The sequence below is a fragment of the Cnephaeus nilssonii genome (assembly GCF_951640355.1).
Source record: "Cnephaeus nilssonii genome assembly, chromosome: 8".
Classification (NCBI taxonomy): Eukaryota; Metazoa; Chordata; class Mammalia; order Chiroptera; family Vespertilionidae; genus Cnephaeus; species Cnephaeus nilssonii.
Window position 1 is genome coordinate 15,535,369 of NC_137079.1, and position 11,241 is coordinate 15,546,609.

The 11,241-nt window shown below is 44.5% G+C and overlaps 1 protein-coding gene across 4 annotated transcripts in view; it reads right to left on the reverse strand.

Moving 5' to 3' along the window:
• The window catches only part of TRMT9B (tRNA methyltransferase 9B (putative)), a 39,653-nt gene extending 30,966 nt beyond the window's left edge, over positions 1 to 8,687 (reverse strand). For 3 of the 4 annotated variants that reach the window (XM_079779266.1, XM_079779267.1, XM_079779264.1), the window contains exon 1: positions 8,222 to 8,687. The gene's annotated coding sequence lies outside the window, so the exon portion shown is untranslated. Of the gene's footprint in view, positions 1 to 8,048 lie in introns of all 4 variants that reach the window. The other variant, XM_079779265.1, reaches the window with a different exon arrangement.
• Between the last annotated feature and the right edge of the window lie 2,554 nt (positions 8,688 to 11,241).

Sequence of the window (11,241 nt, forward strand, 5' to 3'; positions counted from 1 at the left end):
GGTATCCTATACATAAACCCAACTATTTTATGCCTGAATATATCATCGCAATGAGAATAAGAAGCTTCTGCAGGCACATACTGTCAATTCATTTCCAAAGGCCCAAATTTTAACAAGGAGAATAGACAAATTATACGACAAAAGATCATAAATTACTTTGGCTAGGAAAATATCTTTAAAAATAGCTGGCTCTGCGGACTGAAGGGTCCCGGGTTTGATTCCGGTCAAGAGCACATGCCCGGGTTGTGGGGGCATGCAGGAGGCAGCCAATCAATGATTCTCTCTCATCATTGATGTTTCTCTCGCTCCCTTCCTCTTTGAAATAAATGAAAATATATTTAAAAAATAAATAACGAGATAAATAAAAATAGCTGGCTCAACATTCTTCTTGCAGGTTTCTACATATACTGCATACAAATGAGTGTGAACATGTGTTTAAATAGCTTTTATAAGAAGATGGCATATGGTGTAGCCCACTTTTCCATGGTCATGTAGGAACCACAACATTTGTTCCTAGCAAAACAAGATCTAGGTCTGTATTTCTGCCACCTCAATGCAAACCCTCCAGAGCTTCCTGTGTGGGGAATCCAGTCAATATCTGAGCAGGAAAAATGAATGGTAGAAGGTTGGAGGGCCTTGATGATGGCCGGCCTTGCAGCCTCCGGACTGGCATTTGCTCTGGTTTCAGGCCTGTCTATCACTGAATTCTGTGGGTCTGGGTCCTTAACCAACATGAAACTGGGTGGCAAGGAACAGTTTGCTCAGAAGTCTGATTCAGTGCATCTTCCCACCTGCTGGGAGCCTGGGGAAATTTGTGCATGTAGGGTGCAGAGCAGAAGGTTCTATGTTCAGCAGGGATTAGATGGACAGTATTGCTCTCATTTATTAATTTCCTTGGCATGGCACTCTGTTCCCAATCACCTGACACATCACCACTTAGAGCCCTTATGTTAACATTTTCTACATCTTCCATTCTAGCACCAGGTGAAATGCCTGTTAATTTTATAAGTATATATTTTAAGCAATTTTATATATATATATATATATATATATATATATATATATATATATATATATATAATTGATTTCAGAGAGGAAAGGAGAGGGAGAAGAGAGATAGAAATATCAGTGATGAGAGAGAATCATTGATCGGCTGCCTCCTGCACACCACAACCTGGGCATATGCCCTGACCGGGAATTGAACCGTGACCTCCTGATTGATAGGTTGATGTTCAACTATTGAGCCACGCCAGCTGGGCTTATTTTAAGCAATTTTTAATTAATATCTTGCATTAGTGTTGAATGTCGGCAATATTGATGAACCAATATTGATACATTATTAACAACAAAAGCCCATAGTTTATATTAGGGTTCACTCTTTGTATTGTACAGTTCTATGGGTTTTGCCAAATGCATAATGTCATGTACCCACAATTCTACTATCACTGCCCTAAAAATCCCCTGTGCTCTACTTACTCATCTGGCCTCCCCCTCAAATACCCTGGCAACTACTGATCTTTTTACTGTCTCTACAGTTTTGCCTTTTAAAGAATGTCATAGAGTTGAAATCATACAGTACTTAACCTTTTCAGATTGATTTCTTTCACTTAGCAATATTCATGAAGGTTCCTCCATGTCTTTTTGTGGCTTGGCAGATGTTGTCATTGCTGAATAATTGTATGGAAATACCATGGCTCATCTATCCACTCACCTACTGATGAACATCTTGGTTAATCCCAATTTTTGGTAATTATGAATAAAGCTGCTAAAACATCCCTGTGCAGGTTTTCATATGGACCTGCCTGATGATTTTTCAGTCCTCACCCATACAGGTGCAGTCTAATGAGAGCTGACTTATGGACACTATTCATTCTGGAAAGCAGAAGATATTCACTTTGGGGCCATTTCCCCCCCCTCAAAGCTCCTTATTACCTATTTGGCTCTCAGTTATCATTTCTGATTGACAGATAACTTCTGCAGGTGTATTTTCTGAAGCTTGGTTACTTCTAATGACCAAAAGGTTATCAAGTTCCTTCAAGGGTACCGTTATAGATTAATGAGTTTCCTCCACTGACTACATAGAGGGCTGACATCTGCCATAGAGACTTAAAGAGAGAGCCCGGCTGGCATGGCTCAGTAATTGAGCGTCGACCTATGAACCAGGTCACGGTTCAATTCCCAGTCAGAGCACATGCCTGGGTTGTGGGCTCGATCCCCAGTAGGGAGCATGCAGGAGGCAGCCGATCAATGATTCTCTCTCATCATTGATGTTTCTGTCTCTCCCTCTCCCTTCCTCTCTGAAATCAATCAAACATATATTTAAAAAAGAAAAAATACACCTTCCTTATTTGTTTCAGACATGTCAACATTACTTGCCAGGACTGAAAATCCCCAGTGGAAATAAAAGTGCTTAAAATTTCAGACAAAGGGTTATGTATTGATGCTTCTAGATTCATAAAGGGATTGTCTAAATAGAGCTCAGACACATTAATATTCTTGACATTGACATTCTGATCTCTACTTCCACAACCAGAGCAAGACTATTTTTCTTTGTATCAGAAGGTCCACATTCTGCTGTAGCCCGTCCCCTTTCCTCTCAGCGGCCAAATCAACAGGTGGTTGCTGGTTCTGTTGCCTGTTTCCAGGAAGTTCATGGTCCCCTGTGTGACCAGGATGTCCTTGGTCATTCTGTTGTTAACCTCATGCTGTTGACCTCCCAGTTCTTTGGTTGCATCATTCACTTGACCCTGATTCTGACATTTTAGATGCTGGCCTTTCACTTCGAAACATCTGTATAATGCATGAGGGGACTTGTGAGAGAGAAACTAGCTTCTTTTCTTGTGTGGGGATGAAATTTGAGAACGTGGGTGTTTTGTTCAGCAGGCAGTTTGTTTATTTTTTAAATATATATACTTTTATTGATTTTAGAGAGGAAGGGAGAGGGAGAGAGAGAGAGAAACATAAAAAAAGACAGAGAATCATCCATTAGCTCCCTCTTGCATGCCCCCTATTGTGGGATTGAGCCCACAACCCAGGCATGTGCCTTGACAGGGAATCGAACGGTGACCTCCTGGTTCATAGGTCAACGTTCAAACACTGAGCCACACTGGCCGGGCAGGCAGTTTGTTTAGAGTATCTGCAACAGCTGCTTTTTCTGATGAATTTTGCAGAGCCATAGTAGGACCCCTGTCTGACAGAGTACTACGCCGAGGAAATATGACCAGAAAGATCTTGTAGAGCAGGAGTGGGGAACCTTTTGTCTGCCATGGGCCACTCGGACATTTATTACATCATTCGCAGGCCATACAAAATTATCAACTTTAAAATTAGCCTGCTCTATTGGGTCAAACATTTAATTAACTCACCCCTAATGCTTTGGCAGGGCCAAACCAAATGATTTCACAGGCCTTACATGGCCCGCAGGCTGGACATACCCAACCCCTGCTGTAAAGGAAAGAGGATGTTTTTCCCTCTCCACTTTTAATTTTTCTCATTTAAAAATCAGATTTGAAAGCAAGGGCTCACAGAGGTATCTGCACACCCATGTTCAAACCAACACTAGTCACAATTGCCAAATGGAGCAACTCAAGCGTCCATCTACAAGTGAATGAATAAACAAAACATGGTATATACATACAATGAAATAGTATTCAGCTGTAAAAAGAAAGGAAACTCTGACACATGCTACCACATGGATGAACCTTGAGGACATTACACTCAGTGAAATAAACCAGACACAAAAGGACAAACACTGTTTGATTCCACTGACATAAGACAGCTAGACCAGTCAAATTCATAGAGACAAGAAGTAGAATGTTGGTGTTTCAATGAACTCCACTTTTGACCCCACCAGGACAGAACACACCACCCTCTCTTTGAAAAAGCCACTGTTCTCCACACTGTGGTAAGAGTCTCAAATCACCAAAACCCTGTACCGCTCTCTCCCCCAGACCACCAGCCTCTCAAGGGCAGAGCCATACATCTTGCACCAATTCCAGTACAAAAGAGGTTCCATTTCCTGAGTCAGCGAATAAACAAATCATTCGGTGATGTTCAAATACTGGTCTTCCTGGTTCTCCTCAAATTTGGCTTTCAAAAAATATACAAAAAAAATTGTGCTCTCTCTACTCACTTGAATTCAGCACATTGGCGATTGCAGATGTGGATGTTTTTCTATTACATAATACACTCAGCAAATCAAAGGGTCATTTTTATTTTTGATCCCTAAAAGGAGCTGTGTCCTACCACTTAATCTTTAACTTAGCCCCATAAAGCTAAAGATAAGAATTCATGACTCTTATAATCCAAAGGGAGGAAAATCCAGCTTTTTCTCTTGAATGTTTGCTGGCATGAATGATAAGAGGAAAATTGGGGGTGGGGGAAGATGCTGAAATTAGAGTTCATTAATATGCTACTATAACAGAAATATTAACACTACTTCTTTTCCCTTATAATTAATCAAATGAAAATATAATGTTAGATTTAAACAGTACCATCCTGAGAATACACTATGAATGGGGTTTAAGGACAACAGCCTGGTAGGCACCTGAGACCACTACTCTTCACATGACCTCGCCTGGATGTTCCCGATGGCAATCCACCGAGGGTGGGAGCAGCAGGACCTATGTCACAGCTTCTCTGAGTGGGGCTCAGCAGTTCTCAGCTCCAGACTCCGGAAGTGAATCAGTCTCTAAGCTCTTGAATAGACAGAGTCAAACGGTATAAATGTACTTATTTTGCATATTTCCAGCTATCCTATATAGAATATATATATATATGGTTTTTGTTGTTGTTGTTAATCCCCACCCAAGGATATTTTTTCCTCATTGATTTTTAGAGAGAAACATTGATGTGAGAGAGACACAGCGATTGGTTGCCTCCCGCACATGCCTCCACGGGGGGTGGGGGGGTGGGGGGGTGGCTGGGGATTAAGCCTGCAACCAAGGGATGTGTCCTTGATTGGAATCGAACCTGCGATCCTTCAGTCCACGGGCTGATGCTCTAACCACTGAGCAAAAACAGCTAGGGCTATATATAGTTTTAAAGTCAGACAGTAATGCAAAGAGCTGACAGTGAATTATGGTCTAGGTTCTGGTCAGCTAAAAAGTTGATTGTAAATATCCTTTTTATAATTCATCTAGAGGCCCGTTGCACGAAGATTCGTGCAATAGACCTTCCTTCGGCACCGGGGACCCAGGCCTTGGCTCTGGCCACTGCCTTCCGCCTTCTTTCAGGGTCGGGGCTTGGACCCTGGCACCGCCATCCGCGATTGGGGCGCCGCTGCCGCCCAGGTCCCTCAGTGATTGGAGCGGCGGCAGCGCCCGGGTCCCTCAGAGATGGGGGGCGGGGCAGTGGGTGGGAGCTGCCATCTTTGCTGGGTTAATTTGCATAGCGCCCCTGATTGGCTGTGGGCATAGCGAAGGTACGGTCAATTAGCATATTACTCTTTTATTAGGTAGGATAGAGTAATCTGAAAAAAAAAATCCAAGGTAAGATGTTTATACAAAGGAATTAAGAATTGTACTGAGACTGTAATTCTTAACCTAAAAAAAGAAAATGTGTGTCACAGCTCAGGCCTACTGTTCCCGCCTCATTGACATGTTTCCTTCTTCAAAGACACTGTTCTTTCCACAGTCCTTGCTAGAGGGAAGTACCCAAAGTGAATGAGGTCAAGTCCTTTTGGAGACCTCTTGGCCAGAGGTCTATGCTATGTACTCTTAAGACATCAAGAGGAGAGAATTGTGCCCGGCCGGTGTGGCTCGGGGGTTGAGCATCGACCTATAAATCAGGAGGTCATGGTTTGATTCCTGGTCAGGACACATGCCCAGGTTGTGAACTCGATCCCCAGTGTGGGTATGCAGGAGGCAGCTGGTTAATGATTCTCTCTCATCATTGATGCTTCTCTCTCTCTCTCTCCCTCTCCCTTTCTCTCTGAAATCAATAAAAATATATTTTTTAAAAAAGAAGAGAATTGCAAAAACTGAAGGACATTCAACTGGTCACTTAGCACCTCTATAATTTCAGCCCTACCAGGGACTGAACTATGCTAGAATCAGGCTTGCTATTTAGTTCCTTCAGTCTGTCCTTAAATAAATCCCCAGAGTCTTAATACTTTCATGCCACTCTCCTCAGAACACTTCCTAATTTATCTACGAGTAAAGACGAAAGATTGCACAGACAAGTTCTGATAGCCGCATCTCAACAATGCATTATACCAAGGGCTAAATGACAATGAGAGCATCACTCAATTCCTATCTGAAACACAATTCAGGACATCAACATGCAGCAAACACAAGGATTTAGTTGCTTTTCCCCTGCTCCCTCAACATTAAGCTCCTGTCTATTGCCAAGCTTGTCCGGCCCTTCATGCCTTCTTCCAAGCAGTGACGGAGTCCTCATCATAATGTGTTTCAGATTTTGAAAACTAGCTTTCCAAAGGTGCATACGAATTCTTTACAAGTGAAATGCATAAGTATTCACATATTCACTTATCAGAAATGCTCTGAGAGCCCAGCTGGCGTGGCTCAGTGATTGAGCGTCGACCTATGAACTGGGAGGTCCCGGTTCGATTCCCGGTCAGGGCACATGCTCGATCCCCTGTGTGGGTCATGCAGGGGGCAGCCGATCAATGATTCTCTCTCATCATTGATGTTTATATCTCCCTCTCCCTTCCTCTCTGAAATCAATAAAACTATATTAAAAAAGAAATATCCTGAGATTTAATACATTCTTTATGGTCCTTAACCACCATAAGATTTGGCTTCAGAGGTACACATGGACAGAGACTGAAGGTTGATGGGGCAGCCCTCTGCCCCTCCATTGCAAGGCAGAGTTAACCATGCGGAGAGCATTTTTCAACCTCACATCCCTTCAATAAATAAAATTGTATTATAACCTTTGAACTACGTTGGTGCTTTAGCTATATTAAGAACACACACAAAAGGACCAATTATTTCCAAAGAACAGCGTTACAGTAATTGAATCTTTCTAGAAAGAGGATTTCTTTTTAATCCAGAAAAGAGTTTATAAAGAGTGCCCTTCTCAAATCTGACCAAGTGCATTCAGAATGCAGTAGCTCTCTGGCGCAGTTTCCTTAGCGAGGAGGCGCTTTCCAAATGGCCAAGGTGTCCTTTAGAAGGCATGAGCTTTGACCTCTGAGCCAGGAGGTCACAGTTTGATTCCCGGTCAGGGCAACATGCCCAGGGTTGTGGGCTTCATCTCCAGTAGCAGGCGTGCAGGAGGCAGCTGACAGATGATTCTCTCTCATCACTGATGTTTCCATCTCTCTCTCCCTCTGCCTTCCTCTCTGAAATCAATAAAAGTATATTAAAAAAGAAGACGTCGTGGGCAATTCTCTCCCCTTCGGGCGACTCTAAAGCCTTCCTCACCAATCTGAGTCGGGTATACTGCATTTTCAGGCAGCTGTCAAGGACAGAAAAATCTACAATTCTCCCTTCCCTAAACTTCAGAACAAATTAACCATTTATTGTTCAAGGACTCGATAGGATTATAAGGCACGCGAATAATAGTACTTTTAGCGGCTGAAACAAGGGGTTAAATGCCAATCGTTACCTGTAACGTTGCCAATAACCTTAACCACAAAACGATATAGATATATTCTATCTCTTTGCCCACACGACCTGTTCCATGAACATTTACATGCACGCATGCCAACCAATATATAAAGCTGTGCACGTAGATGTTTATATTTATAACCTTACCCCCTTTCTCCATAAAGCATTGCACGCTTGTCACATTGATCACAGAGAGCTCAGGCAATACCCCCAAACATACACATTAGCGAACCTTATGCAAATCCTCCCATCCCATTTTGATATACCTTCTTAAGCTGTATTTTTGCCATCCTCTTTGACGGTGTCAGTCAGTTCTTTCAGATCAACAACAACAACAAAAATATTCTGAAAAACTTTCTGACTTCCAGTCATCTTAGTGCACCGCCTGCTGCTAGTTAAAAATCCATTCCCAAATGAGAGCTTCTAAAGCAAACGACACACATGCACTCCAGGAAAACAGACATTCATTTTCACCTTCAAGACACCAAGCACGTCCCCTGCAGCTCAGAGCTCTGATTTACCCGGTGGACCCGGGAAGCACATTCCGCAGTCCCCATCCGCAGGGCAGGCTCGCCTGTGCCGATCACGTCTAAGTTTTCAAGGTAAACAGGTCACCCTCGGCGACAGGGACGACAAAAGAAACTCACCCAGGCGGTCAGACTCCAGTCGCGGGCGCCTGCAAGTGAGCCGACCTGTCGCGCCCCCTCCTCCCGGTCCCCGAGGGAGGGCCGGCGCAGAGCCGGGCTGAACTAGGCTGGACAGCAGGCTTCCCGCCGCTCCCCTCCGCAGACCATTGTTAGAGCCGCGGCCGGCGCGCTTCCTGCGCCGTATGGGGGCGGGAAGCTCCGCCGAACCGACTAGTTGCAATGCTCGCCCGGAGCCGGGGAGGAAAGGCTGCTTTTGCATCAGAGGCGGAGGCTGCACCAGGTGTAACTTCCACCCCGTGACCTATTTTAGAGTGTGAGAGTGAAAGCAGGAAGAACAAAATAGACGGATGGTGCGCGGGGTAGCTGGGCGCCGTGGGCGCGGGGGTCCGAGTGGGAGCGCGCGTGCGCCCGGGCGCAGATCGGGGCTACGGAGGAGAAGTTGCAGCCAGGGCCCTGGAGGGAGGCCTCCGGGGCAGTGGATCCGCGGGCAGAGCCGGGGGTGGCCCCTCCGCAAGCTCCTCCTCCCGCCGTGGCCCGATCCCGGCTGCGCCCCGCCCTTCTCCGGGCACGCCCCGCGCGGGAAGCGCTGCTTGGGGGGGGGCCTCGGGGGGCCTTCAGGTGGTCGGTGCGGCCGCCCGCAGTTCCCCGCCCCATCGCCATCCCCGCCTGCCCGACCCACCCTCTCCACTCCGGAGGGGTCCGGCCCCGGCCCGAGGACAGCCTCGGGGAGGCGTTGGGCGTGGAGCAGAGCCCGAGGAGTGTCGCCTCCCCGCGAGTCAGTTGGAACGCCCCGCCCAAAAGTGCCCGGGAAGTGAGGCTCTGCCACGGGATGGGGGGACCTTCCTGCTTCCTCCCCGCGCCCTTCTGGCTTCTCCTTCCTGGCGGGGCCCGTCCTACACGGAGCGGACGCCGAGGCCAACACACCTGGTCCGCCGGGAGCGCATGACGCTTTAACCTTAGGGCGTCTTTTCACGTGTGCTCCTTGCCAACAACTACTTCAAGGGAAATGTCCCCACGGAGTACACTGGGTAACTGAACATCAAAGGGGCTAAGTCCAAGGTGCCATTAGACTTTTCACTAAAACAGGATGCTTCATCTGTTAAGAGTTTTTGCAAAACTAGCCCCATCCAAGTAGCATCTATCAGAAGGAGGGATGGAACTTAGGTTAGAAGGTTCCACCTAAAATCTTTGTGCCAGGTCTTCAGCGTGATAATCTTCAACCTCTATTATTAAACAACTCAGGAAGGACCAGGGGCCTGTGTACTTTCCAAGATGCTAGTGCCCAATATCGGAAAATTAGCATGTTTAGTAACTGCTCTGCCCTTGGCTGATGCTCCTGACTTCATGGGCGTGGGGGGACTTCATGTTGAGTTGTTTTTCCAGGTGTGTGTGTGTGTGTGTGTGTGTGTTTTTTTTTTTTTTGGTGTGTGTGTGTGTTTGTGGGGAGCCAATTATAAGTGTATGTCTCACATAGACACTGGTGAACTAAGAGGGAGTGGAGGTCAGCATATATAGTCTGATTCTGGAATAGTTTTCTAGTGCCGAGGTATATTGGTGTATGTAGGGGAGGAAACCTTTGCTTGGGCATCTTTATCACTATGCCCAGGATATTCAAATTGACATTTCCTTTTTCTATAAATGTCATCTTTTTGCATATAAAAAGAAAAGCAAAAAAAATCATGAGCCTGGTTTTACATGTTCTTCTGGAGCTAAATGCCAGGCCACAGAAGTGCCACTGCTCATTTTTGCTTCCATTCAATGGAGCTACAACCAACCACACCTCCTGGGATGCAGATACGTACGGGATACTGTGAGAGTCCTTGCCCTCTTCTCACAGTGCAATAGGAGAAAGCACACCCAAATGAGTACAGTATAGTGCATGGCACATACACAGTAGGTGCCTAATAAATACTTGTTGAGTGAATGAGATCTCAACGGAATGTGATAAATATGAAAGCAGCTTGGTTTAAATTCTGCAGGAAAACACAAGGGAAATCAGTTATAGGTGAGGTGGTCAGGGAAGGCATCCTGGAGGTGGTGCCAGGTGTCAGATTTTGATATGAGCTGGCTAAGGAATGCATGTTTGCTATGCTTTCAGGACATGCAGAGGCAGAGGTTCCTAACCATTTGTAGGTAACAGGCCTGTGTTAGAATCTGATAGGAGCTTTGGAACTCTCCTGTATAAAAAAATAAATGTAAAAATATGTGCATACATTTCCTGAGATTTCACAGACTGGCTAAAGCAGATCTGTGGAATCCCTAGAGGACTGTGGACTTGAGTTATCATTTTCTTATTTGGAGGCAGGAAAAAAAGAGATTACTTTCTTTGAGGCCATCATAGGAGGCATTTCCATGGCCACTAACAGAATTTGGGTAATGGCTGAAGGAATGGAAAGAAAAATGTTCTATAAAGAAAATTTATACACTTGGGAGCATAGCATTTCCTCTTTGAAGCTGGATCTTGTAACATTTTTGTTCCTTTGTACATGAGAATTTCACTTTCATCTTTCAACAAAAGGGGGAAGACATAGACAAAATATGACTGTCAGACATTGGCAATTGCCGATGCTAAGTGGGTACATGGAGGGGTTATTATATTATTATCTCCTCATTTGTGATGCTTGATAATTTTCATGAAAAAAAATTAAATGATTTTTTACTCTCAGATAGACATAACCAACCCTATGACATTTCCTAACTTAGCTTGTTAAAATGGACATTTTGTATTAAAAAAGGAAAAAAGGAAACAAAACTATAATAAGTATACTATGATGCCAACATAAGATTACTAATAAATGCAGTCTCCATAGAAACAGTGGGTTTTTCTCTTATAATTAATCATGAAGTGTGTTAGCAGTGTTTTTAAGTGTTCTGTGTCTTTCTAAACTTGCACTTTATTTTATATTGCTTAGTTAAGTCCGTTCCTTTATTATTACATATAATATATACTATTGTATTGCTGTATATAATTATGTAATAATAAATATCTATCTATCTATATGTATATATAAGCCTAAGCG